Here is a 19,879-nt window from a genome sequence, read left to right on the forward strand (position 1 = left end):
CACAATGCGTCGCCATGGATACGCAGTGTGACTTCCGACCGTCCAGTGCCCGGAGAATGAGCCGCGCGTCACCAAACAGGAAGTGTGCAGCAGCTGCCACCTGGAGCAAAGGATTGCGGGGGATGCAGAGCCTGGCTGGGAGGACAAGGTATGGGCTCTTATATACTGCTTGGGCTGTTTTATATACTACGTGGGCTGCTATATGCTACATGGACTGCTATATGCTACATGGGCTGCTATATACTACATGGGCTGTGTTATATACTACATGGCTGTGTTTATATGCGATCATGAATCATGGTATGTGTTAAAGGGGGGGCCCACTGAGACTCTTTCACCCGGGGCCCTCAAAAACCTGGAGCCGGTCCTGGTAACCACGGACACATAAGGTACTTCAATGTATGCACCTAAGAGAGTGAATCACTATACCACATTTCTAATTTGCGTTATTTGCCAATATTATTCTTATAAAAAAAAGAGGCAAAAAAACAACGCTTTATTATCATACCGCCGAACAAAAAGTGGAATAACACGCGATCAAAAAGATGGATATAAATAACCATGGTACCGCTGAAAATGTCATCTTGTCCCGCAAAAAACAAGCCGCCATACGCACCAAAGCATAAAAAAATGATATAAATGAGGTATCGCTGTAATAGGTAATAGTACTGACCCGAAGAATAAAATTGCGTTATCAATTTTACCAAACATGGAACGGTATAAACCCCCCCACCCCCAAAAGAAAAGAAATTCATTAACAGCTGTTTTTTGGTCATTCTGCCTCACAAAAAACGTAATAAAAAGAGATAAAAAAATGTCACTTGCCCAAAAATGGTACCAATAAAATCGTCAACTCGTCCCGCAAAAAACAAGAATTCACATGACTCTGTGGACCAAAATATGAAAAAATTATGCTGTGTTTAGGCACATCAATGTTTAGGCACATCAGTGGCTCTCCAAACGCAACATGGCGTCCCATCTCAATTCCAGTCAATTTTGCATTGAAAAGTCAAATGGCGCTCCTTCACTTCTGGGCTCTGCCATGCGCCAAAAAGTGGTTTACCCCCATATATTGAGTATCGGCGAACTCAAGCCAAACTGAACAACATCTTTTGAGGTCAAATTTCTTCTGGTACTGTACTGTTGGGGGAAAAAAAAATTGAGGGCGAAAAGTTCATTTTTGTGAAAAAATATGATTTTTTATTTTTACGGCTCTACATTATAAACTTCTGTGAAGCACTTGGTGGGTCAAAGTGCTCACCACACATGTAGATAAGTTCCTTAGGGGGTCTACTTTCCAAAATGTTGTCACTTGTGGGGGGTTTCAATGTTTAGGCACATCGGGGCTCTCCAAACGCGACATGGCATCCGATCTCAATTCAGTAAATTTTGCATTGAAAAGTCAAACAGCGCTCCTTCCCTTCTGAGCTCTGCCATGCGCCCAAACAGTGGTTTACCCCCACATATGGGGTATCGGCGTACTCAAGACAAATTGTACAACCACTATTGGGGTCCAATTTCTCCTGTTACCCTTGGTAAAATAAAACAAATTTGAGCTGAAGTAAATTTTTTGTGAAAAAAAGTTAAATGTTCATTTTTTTTTTAAACATTCCAAAAATTCCTGTGAAACACCGGAAGGGTTAATAAACTTCTTGAATGTGGTTTTGAGCACCTTGAGGGGTGCAGTTTTTAGAATGGTGTCACACTTGGTTATTTTCTATCATATAGACCCCTCAAAGTGACTTCAAATGTGATGTGGTCCCTAGAAAAAAAATGGTGTTGTAAAAATGAGAAATTGCTGGTCAACTTTTAACCCTTGTAACTCCCTAACAAAAAAAAAATGTTGGTTACAAAATTGTGTTGATGTAAACATGTGGGAAATGTTACTTATTTAGTATTTTGTGTGACATATCTGTGATTTAAGGGCATAAAAATTCCAAGTTGGAAAATTGCGAAATTTTCAACATTTTCACCAAACTTCCATTTTTTTTCACAAATAAACGCAGGTGATATCAAATAAATTTTACCACAATCATGAAGTACAATATGTCATGAGAAAATGTCAGAATCATCAGGATCCGTTGAAGCGTTCCTGAGTTATAACCTCATAAAGGGACAGTGGTCATAATTGTAAAAATTGGCCCGGTCATTAACGTGCAAACCACCCTTGGGGGTTAAGGGGTTAAAGGCAATCTGTCAGCACAAAATGTCTATTCAAACCAAGCCTGTCACCTTGAAGGGGACACAGCCCTAATGAGCATGGTACCTTCAGTGTCCAAATCCATTGCTGCCCTGACCATAAGTTGTATTACAATACAAATGAGGCTTCCTGTGCATCGTCCGCATGGCTGAGCTGTTCTTTGCACCTTCCCACCTACTTATTCATCCCTCCTCAGTCTTCTGTAAAGCCAGAACTTTCAATCAAGGAAAATGACGGCAGTCATCTTGGCATACTGGTATCTTTGTAGAACCCTTTTGTGAGATCTTGCTTGTTTCATAGAATTTACAGGAAATGTCATAACAGGTGTAAATTATGGTAATATAAAAGATGTACGCTTCTGTTTTATAATGGATGAAAACGACATAAAGATGCTTGAACCTAATAGAAATGTGTAAAGTACATAATAGAAAATACATTTAAAAATTAATAGAAGACGTCTGAACATCTGCCAATGTTGTGTAAGCAATTTAAGTATGATTGGAGCTCCATCTGCTGTGGATATAATAAAAATACAGCTGCATTACTGATGTCACGTGTAATATTAACCAGCCTATTATACCAGATGCATTTTTTTCTCAATATAGCTTCATAATATTTTTACTATAATAGAACACATTGTTTACTTGAATGCCAAAAGCTTAATTTGAGATTAAAAATAGTCATTAAGCTAAGTAAAGCATTGCGGCGCACTATGTCCCGGAACACAGCAAAATACTTCCGGGACATAGTGCGCCGGCGCATGCGCACTAATGGTTTTCGGCTTTGCCCGCAGTTGGGCAAAGCATACTGCGCAAGGCAAGATTGCTTTACGCACGCGTTAACTAGGGAGGAAAGTGAATCAACGGCAAGTCAAATTTCGCGACCAGCGTGCGGCCAGCAGGAAAAAAAGGGGTTAATAAAAGACCCGAAAACACCGCCCATATGACCCAAAAAAGGACCCGCCAAATTCAGGTGACAGGTTCCCTTTAATGGCATATGAAGGATACCAGATGAGATCAGAGGGGAGGACCCGAATGGAGGCGGGCAAGACAATTCGAGAAATAGGGTAAGTTAACAGACAGGAGTGAATACAAAACTTTGATAATTACACAGCCGGGAAGCAGCAGCCATAAGAAAAATAGGCAGACAGATGTGAATTGTGATCAATGAATGTGAGGCATATTCAATTCAGGAAGCAACATATCGGTGAATGAAACAGATGGATGGTCAGATCAAAGACGGTGGTGAATTTGAAGTTACATTTCATTGAAGAGATCAAGAATCCACAGATGTACTGCTCTACAGTATATTGAAAGAGAAGACGCTACCATCACTCCGTGTTCTTGTCAGACATGCACTTTTCCAACATGACATTGATCCAGAACACATATCTTAGACCATTGTTGCATTTCTGAAGAAAGTAGGGTGAAAGTAATTAAAGTATGTCTACTGATCTGAACCCTATCAAAAACCTATGGAGAATTCGCTCTCCATCCAGGCATTAATAGAGGTCATTGCTAAAGAATAGAAAAAGATAGATGTTGCAATATGTCATCAACTTGTTCATTCCATGCATAGAAGCCTTGATGCTGTCCTTAAAAATCATGGAGGTAATATAGAAAATACTAGATGTAGTAGTTTTTATGTGGGTTTTACTTAAAACTAAAGATTTTGTAATGAAAGTTATATTATTAACCTTACTTTCATGTTAAGGATTAAAAATGTTCTATGAACTTCATTCTTTTCAAAATCGTGGAAAATATTGTGTTCAGGTAGATATTGATTAAAATCTTTCTTTTCAAAGCGGGTGTACTCATTTATGCTGAGCACGGTATATGCAGTGGATATAAAAAGTCAACACCTCTGTTATAATTCCAGGTTGTCATGTAAAAGAAATCATAAAAACAAGAATCATTTCAGGACTTTTTCACCTTTGACGACACCCATAATTTGTAAATTGCTTCTCCAGAGAGGAAGAGGAATAAAACTCTATAGCGCCATCTGTTGCAAGCACTGATCCTACAAGTCACTATCGACCCTTTAAACCCTTAAGCCCCGAGGGTGGTTTGCACGTTAATGACGGGGCCAATTTTTACAATTCTGACCACTGTCCCTTTATGAGGTTATAACTCTGGAACGCTTTAACGGATCTTGGCGATTCTGACATTGTTTTCTCGTGAAATATTGTACTTCATGGTAGTGATAAAATTTATTCGATATAACTTGCGTTTATTTGTGAAAAAACGGAAATTTGGCGAAAATGTTGAAAATTTCGCAATTTTCCAACTTTAAATTTTTATGCCCTTAAATCACAGAGATATGTCACGCAAAATACTTAATAAGTAACATTTCCCACATGTCTCCTTTACATCAGCACAATTTTGGAACCAAAATTTTTTTTTGTTAGGGAGTTATAAGGGTTAAAATTTGACCAGCAATTTCTCATTTTTACAACACCATTTTTTTTTTTAGGGACCACATCTCATTTGAAGTCATTTTGAGGGGTCTATATGATAGAAAATACCCAACTGTGACACCATTCTAAAAACTGCACCTCTCAAGGTGCTCAAAACCACATTCAAGAAGTTTATTAACCCTTCAAGAGTTTCACAGGAATTTTTGGAATGTTTAATTAAAATTGAATATTTAACTTTTTTTCACACAAAATTTATTTCAGCTCCAATTTGTTTTATTTTACCAAGGGTAACAGGATAAAACGGATGCCAAATGTTGTTGTACAATCTGTCCTGAGTATGCTGATACCCCATATGTGGGGGTAAACCACTGTTTGGGCGCATGGCAGAGCTCAGAAGGAAAGGAGCGCCATTTGACTTTTCAATACAAAATTGACAGGAATTGAGATGGGACGCCATGTTGCGTTTGGAGAGCCCCTCATGTGCCTAAACATTGAAACCCCCCACAAGTGACACCATTTTGGAAAGTAGACACCCTAAGGAACTTATCTAGATGTGTGGTGACCACTTTGACCCACCAAGTGCTTCACAGAAGTTTATAATGCAGAGCCGTAAAAATAAAAAATCATATTTTTTCACAAAAATGATCTTTTCGCCCCCAATTTTTTATTTTCCCAAGAGTAAGAGAAGAAATTGGACCTCAAAAATTGTTGTCCAATTTGTCCTGAGTACGCTGATACCCCATATATGGGTGTAAACCATTGTTTGGGCGTATGGCAGAGCTCGGAAGGGAAGGAGCGCCATTTCACTTTTCAATGCAAAATTGACTGGAATTGAGATGGGATGCCATGTTGCGTTTGGAGAGCATCTGATGTGCCTAAACATTGAAACCCCCACAAGTGACACCATTTTGGAAAGTAGACCCCTTAAGGAACTTATCTAGATGTGTGGTGAGCACTTTGACCCAACAAGTGCTTCACAGAAGTTTATAATGCAGAGCCGTAAAAATAAAAAATCATATTTTTTCACAAAAATGATCTTTTCGCCCCCAATTTTTTATTTTCCCAAGGGTAAGAGAAGAAATTAGACCACAAAAGTTGTTGTGCAATTTGTCCTGAGTGCGACGATACCCCATATGTGGGGGTATACCACTGTTTGGGCGCATGGCAGAGCTCAGAAGGAAAGGAGCGCCATTTGACTTTTCAATGCAAAATTGACTGGAATTAAGATGGGACGCCATGTTGGTTTGGAGAGCCCCTGATGTGCCTAAACATTAAACCCCCCCACAAGTGACACCATTTTGGAAACTAGACCCCCTAAGGAACTTATCTAGATGTGTTTTGAGAGCTTTGAACCCCCAAGTGTTTCACTACAGTTTATAACGCAGAGCCGTGAAAATATTTTATTTTTTTTCGCAAAAATTGTTTTTTAGCCCCCAGTTTTGTATTTTCACAAGGGTAACAGAATAAATTGGACCCCAAAAGTTGTTGTCCAATTTGTCCTGAGTACGCTGATACCCAATATGTGGGGGGGAACCACTGTTTGAGTGCATGGCAGAGCTCGGAAGGGAAGGAGCACCATTTGGAATGCAGACTTAAAGGGAACTTGTCACCCCGAAAATCGCGGGTGAGGTAATCCCACCGGCATCAGGGGCTTATCTGCAGCATTCTGTAATGCTGTAGATAAGCCCCCGATGTTACCTGAAAAAGGAGAAAAAGACGTTAGATTATACTCACCCAGGGGCGGTCCCGCTGCTGGTCAGGTCGGATGGGCGTCTCCGGTCCGCTCCGGCGCCTCCTAACTTCTTTCCATGACGTCCTCTTCTGATCTTCAGCCACGGCTCCGGCGCAGGCGTACTTTGCTCTGCCCTCTTGAGGGCAGAGGATAGTACTGCAGTGCGCAGGCGCCGGAAAGGTCAGAGGCCCAGCGCCTGCGCACTGCAGTACTTTGTCTGCCCTCAACAGGGCAGAACAAAGTACGCCTGCGCCGGAGCCGTGGCTGAAGATCAGAAGAGGACGTCTTGTAATGAAGATAGGAGGCGCCGGAGCGGACCAGAGACGCCCATCCGACCTGACCAGCAGCGGGACCGCCCCTGGGTGAGTATAATCTAACGTCTTTTTCTCCTTTTTCAGGTAACATCGGGGGCTTATCTACAGCATTACAGAATCCTGCAGATAAGCCCCTGATGCCGGTGGGATTACCTCACCCGCGATTTTCAGGGTGACAGGTTCCCTTTAAATGGATTGGTCTGCAGGCGTCACGTTGCATTTGCAGAGCCCCTGATGTACCCAAACAGTACAAACCCCCCACAAGTGACCCCATATTGGAAACTAGACCTCCCAAGGAACTTATCTAGATGTGTTGTGAGAACTTTAAACCCCCAAGTGTTTCACTACAGTTTATAACGCAGAGCCGTGAAAATAAAAATTCCTTTTTTTTTTTTTTTTTTTCACAAAAATGATTTTTACCCCGTTTTGTATTTTCACAAGGGTAACAGGATAAACTGGACCCCAAAAGTTGTTGTCCAATTTGTCCTGAGTACGCTGATACCCCATATGTGGGGGGGAACCACTGTTTGGGCGCATGGCAGAGCTCGGTGGGAAGGAGCGCCATTTGGAATGCAGACTTAGATGGATTGGTCTGCAGGCGTCACGTTGCATTTGCAGAGCCCCTGATGTACCCAAACAGTACAAACCCCCCACAAGTGACCTCATATTGGAAACTAGACCTCCCAAGGAACTTATCTAGATGTGTTGTGAAAACTTTGAACCCCCAAGTGTTTCACTACAGTTTATAACGCAGAGCCGTGAAAATAAAAAATCCTTTTTTTTCCCCACAAAAATGATTTTTAGCCCCCCAAATTTTTATTTTCCCAAGGATAACAAGAGAACTTGGACCCAAAAAGTTGTTGTCCAATTTGTCTCGAGTACGCTGATACCCCATATGTTGGGGTAAACCCCTGTTTCGGCGCACGGGAGAGCTCGGAAGTGAAGGAGCACTGTTTTACTTTTTCAATGCAGAATTGGCAGGAATTGAGATCGGACGCCATGTCGCGTTTGGAGAGCCCCTGATGTGCCTGAACAGTGGAAACTCCCCAATTCTACCTGAAACCCTAATCCAAACGCACCCCTAACCCTAATCCCAACGGTAACCCTAACCACACACCTAACCCTGACACACCCCTAATTCTAATCCCAACCGTAAATGTAATCCAAACCCTAACCCTAGCCCTAATGGGAAAATGGAAATAAATACATTTTTTTAAATTTTATTATTTTTCCCTAAGGCTAGGTTCACATTGCGTTAGGGCAATCCGTTTAGCGCTAGCGGATTGCGCTAACGCAATGTCTTTTTAGGTGTCGTGTTTAGTGGTCGCGTTAATGTCCCCACTCTGGAAGATCGGGGATCGGACCTCGGGCGCGCCGCGGACGCTGCAAGCAAGCGTCCGAGGCGCGCCACAAAAGAACGGCACCTTGCTAGCGCGAGCCAAAAATGGCACGCTCTAGCGATGCACTACACCCGAAAATCACATTGCTGTAAATTGGTGCGCTAATGGACCCGTTGCACGGCGATAATTGCGACATTTTCGCCGTGCAACGCTGTCCGTTCGCGTTAACCCATTAACGCAATGTGAACCTAGCCTAACTAAGGGGGTGATGAAGGGGGGTTTGATTTACTTTTATAGCGTTTTTTATATCGGATTTTTATGATTGGCAGCCGTCACACACTAAAAGACGCTTTTTATAGTAAAAAAGTATTTGCGTCTCCACATTTTGAGACCTATAATTTTTCCTTATTTTGGTCCACAGAGTCATGTGAGGTCTTGTTTTTTGCGGGACGAGTTGATGTTTTTATTGGTAACATTTTCGGACACGTGACAGTTTTTGATCGCTTTTTATTCCGATTTTTTGTGAGGCAGAATGACCAAAAACCAGCTCTTCATGAATTTCTTTTGGGGGAGGCGTTTATACCGTTCTACGTTTGGTAAAATTGATAAAGCAGTTTTATTCTTCGGGTCAGTACGATTACAGCGATATCTCATTTATATCATTTTTTTATGTTTTGGCGCTTTTATACGATAAAAACTATTTTATAGAAAAAATAATTATTTTGGCATTGCTTTATTCTCAGGACTATAACTTTTATTTTTTTGGTTACGATGCTATATGGCAGCTCGTTTTTTGCGGGACAAGATGACGTTTTCAGCGGTACCATGTTTATTTATATCCATCTTTTTGAGCGCGTGTTATTCCACTTTTTGTTCGGCGGTATGATAATAAAGCGTTGTTTTTTGGCTCGTTTTTTTTGTTTTATGTTACGGTGTTCACTGAAGGGGTTAACTAGTGGGAGTTTTATAGGTTGGGTCGTTACGGACGCGGCGATACTAAATGTGTGTACTTTTATTGTTTTTTTTTAGATAAAGAAATGTATTTATGGGAATATTTTTTTTTTCTTCTTTATTTAGGAATTTTTTTTTTTACTCTTTCACTTTGTCCCAGGGGGGGACATCACAGATCACCGATCTGACAGTGTGCACAGCACTCTGTCAGATCGGTGATCTGACAAACAGCCGGGCAGGATTAGAGCTGCAGCTGCAGCCTGATCCTGACCCGGAAGTACTCCCTGCAGGACCCGGATGCAGCCCCACGGCCATTTTAGATGTGGGGACTGCAGGGAGAAGACGCTCGGTACACGGTGAGTACATCACCGTGTACCGATCGTCTCAGGGAAGCCCGCAGGGAGCCCCCTCCCTGCGCGATGCTTCCCTGCACACCGCGATCATCTTTGATCGCGGTGTGCCGGGGGTGAATGTGCCGGGAGCGGTCCGTGACCGCTCCTGGCACATAGTGCCGGATGTCAGCTGCGGTAGGCAGCTGACACCCGGCCGCGATCGGCCGTGCTCCCCCCGTGAGCGCGGCCAATCGCATATGACGTACTATCCCGTCACTGGGAATTAAGTCCCAGGGCACCTCGACGGGATAGTACGTCATGTGGGATTAAGGGGTTAACAAGTCCTGCAATATGACTTAGGATAAGTCACGATATTTGGGGTATTGCCGCTCGTCAGTGCAAAATATGAAATCTGATTTTGGCTAGGTGAGAGGCTCTGGACTATAGAGTTCTAGTCCTCTTCCTCTCTGAAGAGGCAATTTGCATATTGTATTTGCCAGAGGAGAATTGTACGCCGAAAAGACTCCTTACATTGGCATGCCAGGGCCAGTATGTCACTCTCCACAAGGATGGAGAAATTCTGGAAAATGGAGCTGCACTATCAAAGCATATACATTGGTGCAAGTTTCAAAAGATTTGACTACAAGCTGACAAGCTAATAGGAATTCGGAAAAAGAGGGTAGAGCACTGCAGGAATTTAAAATAATAATAAAAAAAATATTATTTAAACAAGCATATTTTCAGCTACTTTATGGAGCCATTTTAAAGACTTGAGGAGCTGAAACGTTACTTTTTTTTTTTTTACACTGGGTGAATTCTTTGGATGTACCCTTTGTTTGGATAGACATCAGTTTGTGTTTCCTTGGGCTTTTTAAGATTCTACACTGAAACAATAGAACCTGTGCATGGCTAAACCACATTATGCATTCTTTTTATTTATGTCATGACGAGTTTGACAGTTTGTATCGAACTTGATAGGTGAAAAAAAAATCCACTGATAAGCAATTTTTTTTTACCAACTTCAGTGTGATCAGGAAGACTGTCTTCTGCAAAGACGGTATGTGCACGTTGCAGATTTGCCTTTGGAATTATCTACGCAGATTCTGCATCTCATGGCAGAAACCGCAGGTAAAAATCCTCGCCGATTTGATGCTGATTTTCATTTGTTTTTCATGCGGATTTGTAAAATAAATAAAGATCTATTATTATTGTTTACACACACAGAAAGATATATAGATAGATAATACCAAACCCGATGTGTAGTAATAAACATAATAAAATTGTACATAGTTGAATAAAGACACACAAAAAAAATCTGCATTAGGCCGGAGTAACACTTGCGAGAAACTCGCACCTCAATACCCGGCACATACCCGCTACATGCAGCCGCACACTCCAGTCCCGACGGCAGTGGCAGGTATTGATGCGAGAGACTCATGCGAGTTTCTCGCAAGTGTGACTCCAGCCTTAAACGCAATATCCATTTAATTTATAAAAAAAAAAGAAAAAAAAAATGGCGTGGGCTCTCGCGCAATTTTCTGCGCCAGAGAAGGAAAGCCAGCGAATAGGGGCTGATGTTTATAGCCTGGGAAGGGGTTAAGACACACTGATCTTCCCAGGCTATGAATATCAGCCCACAGCTGTATATTTAGCCTTTACTATGTATTAAAATAGCCCCCCCCCCCCCAAAAAAAAAAAAAAAAAGACATGGGGTCCCCCTACAATAGCCAGGAAAGGCTAAGCAGACAGCTGTGGGCTGGAATTCATAGCCTAGGAAGGGGCCATGGATATTGCCCCCCCTTACAAACACCAACTCACAGCTGCCCCAGAAATGGCGAACTTAGCCTCTCTCTTTCTACAGCCCTGTAGCGGTGGCATATGGGGTAATAGGGGGTTAATGTCATCTTTGAATTGTAAATTGACATCAAGATACCTATCCGTTACTAATCCTAGAGTTGTTAGTAAGTTAAATAAACACAGCCAGATAAAAGTATTTTAATGAAAACACTACAGTTTTGCCATCTTTAATGTTCTGCCAATCCATGCGACGCCTTCGATCTTCTGTAAAAAAAAAAAAAATCTAACAAATACTCCCCCTGGTCCGACGCAGTCCATTTAATAACGGCTGACCAACGACGATCTTCCCTATAGAGCAGTCACATCAGGAGATGTGACTGCTCTATAGGCCTCCAGTGACACGCTGACAGGAGACAATGGCTCCTGCATTGTTATCACTGAGGGTTCAATAGGCTTTCACTTTATGGCACTGCTGCGAGAGAATTTTCCCACGCAGCAGTGCCGCAAGTGACAGTGTGAACTATACTGAACTCACGGCAGAGGGATACAGTACGGAAGGATACCTTCAGTCATTGTATCACCGGAGCCCCTGGAGAGCAGTCGCATCTGCCAATGTAACAGCTCTCCAAGGGAGACTGTCGTGGGACAGTCATTAATAGATTACATTGGATCAGGGAGTGTACTGTTGATTTTTTACAGGTGATCGAGGGCTTCGGGGACTAGGTGATTGGTATGTACTGTATGTGTTTTTTTTTTTTTTACACTTGAACACAGTAGCCAAATGATGGGACTACTACTGTCCCATCATCCGGCTAGCTGGCACTGTAGCAGGCATAGCCGGATGGGACCAGTAGTCCCATCGGACAATGCCTACTTACACACAGACCCGCATGCACACAGCCCCCTGCAGACACACACAAACGCACAAATTCCCCGCAGTCTCCGCCCACACTCTTCCCCCTCCCGATCTGCAGCATTTCTCGCAGGCAAATCAGCAGATCTTTTTTAAACCTGCGGTTTTGCTGCAGATTGGCCTGACACAATGAAAGTCAATAGGTGCAGAAACGCTGCATATCCACAAAAAGAATTAGCATGCTGCAGAAAATAAAATGCTGCAAATCCGCACATTTTTTTCCGCAGCATGTGCACAACAATTCTCAATTTCACATTGACTAACATTGCTTCTGCACTACACTGCGGATTTGATGCAATTCCGAGCGTCCAAAAACGCTGCGGATCTGCATCAAAATCCACAACGTGTGCACATAGTCTTAACAAAGGCCATGTGTCAGGTGAGGTTGACTTTCTGGGTCAGGATCTACCATATAGGCCTAACGAAGCAAAGGCTGAGATATAGAGCTTAAAAGAAACAAAGAACGAGTTTTCCTTGTTAAACTTGAACTCCTTGTTGAACTTTGGACAATTCATCACAATGTAGAATGCCTCACACTTGGAAATGGGAACGAGTGAATTGCTAAGCAATAGAGTTGAGCGAATTTGTTCTGGTCCCTGCTTATTCGGCACGCTTACCGAACATGCTGCAGAGGGAACCCGGATACATCGAGCGCTCCTGATGATCAGCCGTTTGGCTCCGCAGCTGAATGTGTCACGGCTGTGTGACAGGCACGACACATGCATGGAGATCCTGTTTGTTGGGCTCTCCATGCACGTGTTGTGAATATCACATAGCCACAGCACATGCAGCATCGATCAGCTGATCATCGGGAGCGCTCCAGGTATCTGGGTTCCCTCTGCAGCTTATTCGATAAGTGCCGTAGAGTGCCGAATAAGCAGGGACCAGAGCAAATTCACTCATCTTTACTAAAGGTGGAGTCACACAGATATCGTGAACGATATCGTTGCAACGTCACGCTTTTGGTGACGTAGCAACGATCTCGCTAACGATCTCGTTATGTGTGACAGCGACCAACGATCAGGCCCCTGCTGGGAGATCGTTGGTCGTGGGGAATGATCAGGACCATTTTTTGGTCGCTGATCACCCGCTGTCATTGCTAGGTCGGCGTGTGTGACGCCGATCCAGCGATGTGTTCACTTGTAACCAGGGTAAATATCGGGTTACTAAGTGCAGGGCCGCGCTTAGTAACCCGATATTTACCCTGGTTATGGTTACCATTGTAAAAGTTAAAAAAAAACCAAAAACAAAACAGTACATACTCACATTCTGATGTATGTCACGTCCCCCAGCATCAACAGGGTTAAAACTGCTTTCGGCAGGGGCGCTGCTAATGCACGCGCTGCTGCCGAGATGCACTGACTGTCAGCGACACAGTCAGTGCATCTCGGCAGCAGCGCATGCATTAGCAGCGCTCTTGTCGAAAGCAGTTTTAACCCTATGGACGCTGGCGGGGGACGTGACAGACATCAGAATGTGAGTATGTAGTGTTTTTTTTTTTTTTTTTACTTTTGCAATGGTAACCAGGGTAAATATCGGGTTACTAAGCGCGGCCCTGCACTTAGTAACCCGATGTTTACCCTGGTTACCCGGGTGCTGCAGGGGGACTTCGGCATCGTTGAAGACAGTTTCAACGATGCCGAAGTCGTTCCCCTGATCGTTGGTCGCTGGAGAGAGCTGTCTGTGTGACATCTCCCCAGCGACCACACAACGACTTACCAACAATCACGGCCAGGTCGTATCACTGGTCGTGATCGTTGGTAAGTCGTTTAATGTAAAGGTACCTTTAGAAAGCTTTCATTTATGATAGGAATCCAGTGTTGACATAGAACTGTAGTTCTCCATTTACAACTGTACACCGTCAAGAATAATGATTTTTAAGGTTGCTTAAAATATCTCACTTGATGAACAAGCGATTTTCTCAGCAGCCCGTTTAGACTGCAAGATTATCATGAAGCAAGTGTTCCTTGGCTGTAACGATAATCTTGCAGTGTAAATGAACCTTAACTCAGGACAGCTAAGGAGGGCCACCCCGCACTGATTATAGTCAGCAAGAAAATCAAAACAAGCTCCACGATTGAAAAAGTCAGGTACAGCGAGCTGCAATGCATCTGAGCAGCATGTGTTTACCCGAGAGAAGGCAGTTTAGTTTTCCAAGCCTCTGCTCCCTGGAGAGGTGGCGGTGTGTCAGAATCTGAGGCAACAATTGCATATGACAGCTCTGAAGATTGCTTCAAGAAAACAAACATTGCATCGGCTCATAAGTAGCTTTCACCTTTCATTGCTCTTCGAAGAGACCAGTATACCACATATATGTGCCAGCAAGTGGTATGTCCATATCTAAACTTTTACTTGCATTTTGTCCTATTTTGGATATAAAATACAGATCAAAGTATGAATAATAATAATAAATAATATTTTCCAAGTTCTGTTCGCTATTAATCGAGACGCACACCTCTTACTAAATTAGGCGCCTCATACAAAGTGCCGTGCGTCTGCACTAGGGACAGGTGTACATTTAAAGAAAAAAGCTGCAAATGATTGCGCACAGCCAGGCAAAAATGGAATGATAAAAGATGGCTTTATTGAAAATACAAGTGATAAGAATTAAGGATCTGTGCACACGTTGCGGATTTGCCTGCAGATTCGCAGCAGTTTTCCATGCGTTGTACAGTACCATGTAAACCTATGGAAAACAAAATCCATAGTGCCCATGCTGCGGAAAATTCAGCGCGGAAATGCGTTTTTTTTCCACAGCATGTCAATTCTTTGTGCGGATTCCGCAGCGTTTTACACCTGCTCCTCAATAGGAATCCGCAGGTGTAAAAACGCAGGTGAAATCTGCACAAAAACCGCTGCAAATCCGCGGGTAATCTGCAGGGCGTTTTACCTGCGGATTTTTCAAAAACTGAGTGGAAAAATCTGCACATAAATCTGCAACGTTGGTACATAGTCTAAAACAAATTTAAAAATAGCAAACAGCAAACAAGGGGTGATATTATAGTACCAGAAGATGTACAGTAAATGTATAATACATACAGATGTATACAAATACACACCCATAGATTATGATATACAATAGTTCAAAAAATTATGCATGAGTCTTACCACAAAACGAGTGAAGATGCAAGGAAGGTGATTTGATAACAATCTAGAAAAGTATTAAGTGCTAAATATAATCTAAAGCATAATATGCCCACTCAGTGTAAAAAGTACATACAGTTGGCACTATACTGTACTCTGAGACCAAGGAAAATAATTTATGTAAATTACAAGGATGGCAACTAAAGGGACAAAGATCATTTTATCAAGTTGCTTAACTGTTCACAATAACAGTAATTTGGACCATGGGTGTCCAAGCTTTGACATGCCACTGTACATATACTTGTAAAGATACAGCCGATGTGGAGCCTTAACTCAGCGCGTAGTGCTAAACATGTAGCTTCGTCAGGGGTGGTCTTTCTAAACCTAGGTTTATTTTCATTAGGATGGCATCATTCAGGACAGAGATAAATTTTTTCCAACTACTTTGGATTTTACCCATGGATACATTGTCCCTTTAGTTACCATCCTTGCCATTTACAGAAATATATTTGCCTCGGTCTGCAGGCTGTAGTATTTATAGTTACAATTGTATATACTTCCTCCACTGAGGGGGTAGATTATTCTGGATGTTATACTGTATACTAGCCACTATCCTTACCATGTACATAAAAATATTTTTCTTTGTCCGCAAGCTATAGTATTGTGCCAATTGTATATACTTTTACACCGAGTGGATATATTCTTGATATTATACTGCATATTATATTTAGCACTTAATATTTTGCTATATTGTTATCTAATCACCTTCCTTGGACCTTCACACTTTATGGGATGGATCATTTATTGAGTGTAGTGGGGTGTATATTTGTATACATCTGTAGTTATTATACGTTTACATTTTCTGGTATTATAATATCACCCTGTGATTTTTGCTTTTTGTCTGTGTATTTTAAATTGATTTTAATCTGCCTTAGCACTTGTATTTTCAATAAAGCCATCTTTTAAACATTCCATTTTTGCTTGGTTGTGCGAAATCATTACGTGCAGCTTTTTTTCTTCAAATTAACAACTCTTCTATTTGCAAGGTCAGATGTGGCACCCCTAGATTCATTCAGCATATATTATTTGTGGTGCCCACTAAACTCTTTAGTCTCTAGTCCACCACGGACAGGACTACACTTCTGGCATAATGAACACCAACCTTGGCTAAGTTGGCTGGTACTAGCATAAAAATGCCAAAAGTAGCAAGGTGAAAACACCTTGATAAATCGGTCGCATAGACTATGCACAAACTTTATTGTATACTCAAAAGATGGTCTGTAAAATACTGGAAAAATAAACTGGCCCTGTGAAGACCCGAGTCCCCCCTGTGAGGCCTATGTGGCTGCCAAGTTCAGCCGTCATACACAGGTGAAACCAGCCTTATATAGCTCAAGATGACTATAAACCAAAGCAATAAACATTCTGTAAACATTTATTTTATGACTGCAAAATCAAAATTAGTCTGACAATTATCAAGCATTTTCAGCTTTTCATCTGATAACAAGTTTTCATCCTTTAACTGTCCAAAAAGTTCCTCTAAAAACCTCAGGCGACCAAGAGTGACATTTTCCTGCACTTCTAGGAGTGCTATTTTCGACTGGAGTTTAGTTATGGTTTTCCAGAGACGGTTCCTGTCATGTCTGCAGTATGAATGCTCCATTTCTAAAATGTCATCAGCTGTGTCTGAGTCATTGGAAGAAACGTGCTCCATATCAAGATTATCCTCATGACTGAACTGATGGTCCTGTAAGATGGGCTGGCTTGTCAAAATACTTTGTTTTGCAACGTCTTCTGGGACAATGATGGTTATGACGGATCCTTCAGATGAGCCCTGTTGCTCAATTGCTTGCTTAATAGCAGGGAACACCAGTGAGCTGTCAGACGTTTGAGGTTCCTTGCTGAAATACAGATGACATCTATGTAGATTTTCTGAGACAGCGTCAGACGGCTCTGCTAATGGCACTTCAGAAGGCATCTCTTCCAGGGATGATGCATGATGCAACTCGTAAGTCATTGTCTGGCAGGTTGGCATTTCACAGTCTGTTTCCTGAAATGGTAATGCCATACATTATACTGTTTACTTTAGAGTAAGCTGTCATGTTCAGGATGGGATAAAGGCATCTACATCTAAAGAGTTATTCCTAGTCTAGTATACTATCCCCTATGCATTGTATAGATGATAACTTATTGGTCATTGTTGGTCCAACTGCTGGGACTCAGCAAATCCCAAAACCTGGGCTTTGCAGACCCCCACGTTGAATACAGTGAAAAGAAAAAGGCACATGCTCCACTCGGCACTCTACACTGCTCTCTCCAGAAGTCCTATAGACAATGCCTGGATTGGAGGTTAAGCATGAGCACATGCAATTCAAGGATCTGCAGAGCCCCTTTCCCAGGATAAGAGTTGAGTGAATTTGATTGGGTTTCCTCATTCTGCACGCTATAGCGCTTACTGAATAAGCTGCAGAGGGAACCTGGATAAATGGAGCGCACCGAATTGCCAGCCGTTAGGCTCCACAGCGGCATGCGTCACGGCTGTGTGACAGTCATACAGTGTGTGTTGGGCTCTCCATGCATGTACTGTGCCTGTCACACAACCACGACACATGCAGCTGCGGAGCCGATCAGCCAGCATGCTCCATGTACCCGGGTTCCCTCTGCAAGTTATTCGGCAAGCGCTATAACTTGCCCAATAAGCAGGGACCCGAACATATTCGCTCAACTTTACTCAGGATCACTGGAGGTAGCAGGATTCTGACCACCCAGCGGTTCTCAAGTTTTCCCCTACTCTATAGATTGGAGAAAAAAGGTTATTAAAAAAATAGTACGTTAAGACTGATATTCCATTATGTGCAGGTATCCAAAAAATAGAATTATTCTTACCGTTAATTCGGTTTCTAGTAACCCACCACGACAGCACACCTGGAGGATGTTACCCCTTTCCTAATAGGGACAGGAAATTGACAAGAGGTTAAATAACCCCTCCCTCATCCTCCCCTCAGTGTTATTATAAAGGACCACAGGAGAATGAATGCTTCAAATTATATTTATTCTTTTCAGAACGTATATTAAGCAAAGGGAGGGATTACTCCTGCTGTCGTGGTGGGTTACTAGAAACCGAATTAACGGTAAGAATAATTCTATTTTCTCTAGTAACCCCCCACGACAGCACACCTGGAGCAGTACCCAAGAGTAATTTTTAGGGAGGGACTACAGCACTAAGGACTTTTTCTCCGAAGGCTAAGTCTTCTTTTGACATCAGGTCAAGCCTGTAATGTTTGGAGAACGTATGGACCGAGGACCACGTAGCCGCTCTGCATATTTGCTCGATGGAAGCACTGGCTTTCTCGGCCCAGGAGACAGCTGTTGCTCTAGTAGAATGGGCTGTAAGCTTTCCTGGTGGAGGAAGGCCCTGAATTTGATAAGCCTCCAGGATTGCTCTTTTGATCCAATTTGCAATTGTGGATCTGGAAGTCTTCTTCCCTTTATTCTGGCCGAGAAGATGAATAAACAGATTTTGATCCTTTCTAATCTTCTCTGATGCATGAAGATAATAGAGTACCATTCTTCGAACATCCAAAGTATGGAAATGTTCCTCTTCCTCATTCTTTGGTTCTTGATAGAATGATGGAAGAATTATCTCCTGCGATTTGTGGAAATCGGAGACGACCTTTGGGAGAAAGGATGGGTCTAATCGTAGGATAAGCCTGTCCTGAAGAATCTTCATGTAGGGCTCATTGATTGACAGGGCTTGTAGTTCACCCACTCTTCTGGCTGTTGTTATAGCTACCAGGAAGGTGGTTTTCCAAGCGAGTTTATCCATGGTTATGGAAGATAAGGGTTCAAATGGTGGCAGTGTAAGTCCTTTCAGGACTATATTCAGGTCCCAGGATGGAACTATATTTATGGGTCTTGGAGATATGCGGGATGCCGCCGTCATGAATCTTCTTACCCATCTATGGTTGGCTAGAGACTGGTCAAAATAAGAGCTCAAGGCTGCCACTTGTACCTTGAGGGTGCTGGGTCTGAGACCCTTCTCCAGCCCATCTTGTAGAAAATCCAGGATCTTGGCTAGGTTTGGTTTATCTGGGTTAGGTTGCTCAGGAGCACACCACGTGATGAACGTCTTCCAGATCTTTTGGTAAATAGAATTAGTTACCGTTTTGCGACTTTTTTGTAATGTTTCAATTACTCTCTTTGATAGTCCTCTAGTTCTCAGAATTGAGAATTCAGAAGCCAGGCATTTAGGTGTAGCCTCTCGGGATCTGGATGCAGTATTGGCCCCTGGTAGAGAAGGTCTTTGACCGGTGGAAGTGCTATTGGCCCATCTATCTTTAGACTGATGAGGGCCCCAAACCAACCTCTTTTGGGCCAAAGTGGAGCCACTAGGATCACCTTGAGTTTTTCTGCCCTTATTTTCTGCAGGACTTTTGGTAGGATCGGCAATGGCGGGAACGCGTATGCTAGCGAGAATGTCCATGGCTGGACCAATGCGTCCACAGCTAACCCCGGATTCATCGGATCTAGCGAGAAGAACTGGTCTACCTTTGTGTTCTGACTGTTCGCGAACAAGTCCACTTCTGGCTGTCCCCATCTTTTGACTAGTATCTGAAAGACTTCTGGGTTTAGGCTCCATTCTCCTGGATGGACCTCTGTTCTGCTCAGGAAGTCGGCTTGTACGTTTATCTCCCCTTTTATGTGTAGGGCGGATATGGAGAGAACATGTTCTTCGGCCCACGAAAATATTCTTGCTGATATTCTTTTTAGATCTTCGTGTTTTGTACTTCCCTGGTGGCG

This window comes from Ranitomeya imitator, chromosome 4, assembly GCF_032444005.1.
Source record: "Ranitomeya imitator isolate aRanImi1 chromosome 4, aRanImi1.pri, whole genome shotgun sequence".
Classification (NCBI taxonomy): Eukaryota; Metazoa; Chordata; class Amphibia; order Anura; family Dendrobatidae; genus Ranitomeya; species Ranitomeya imitator.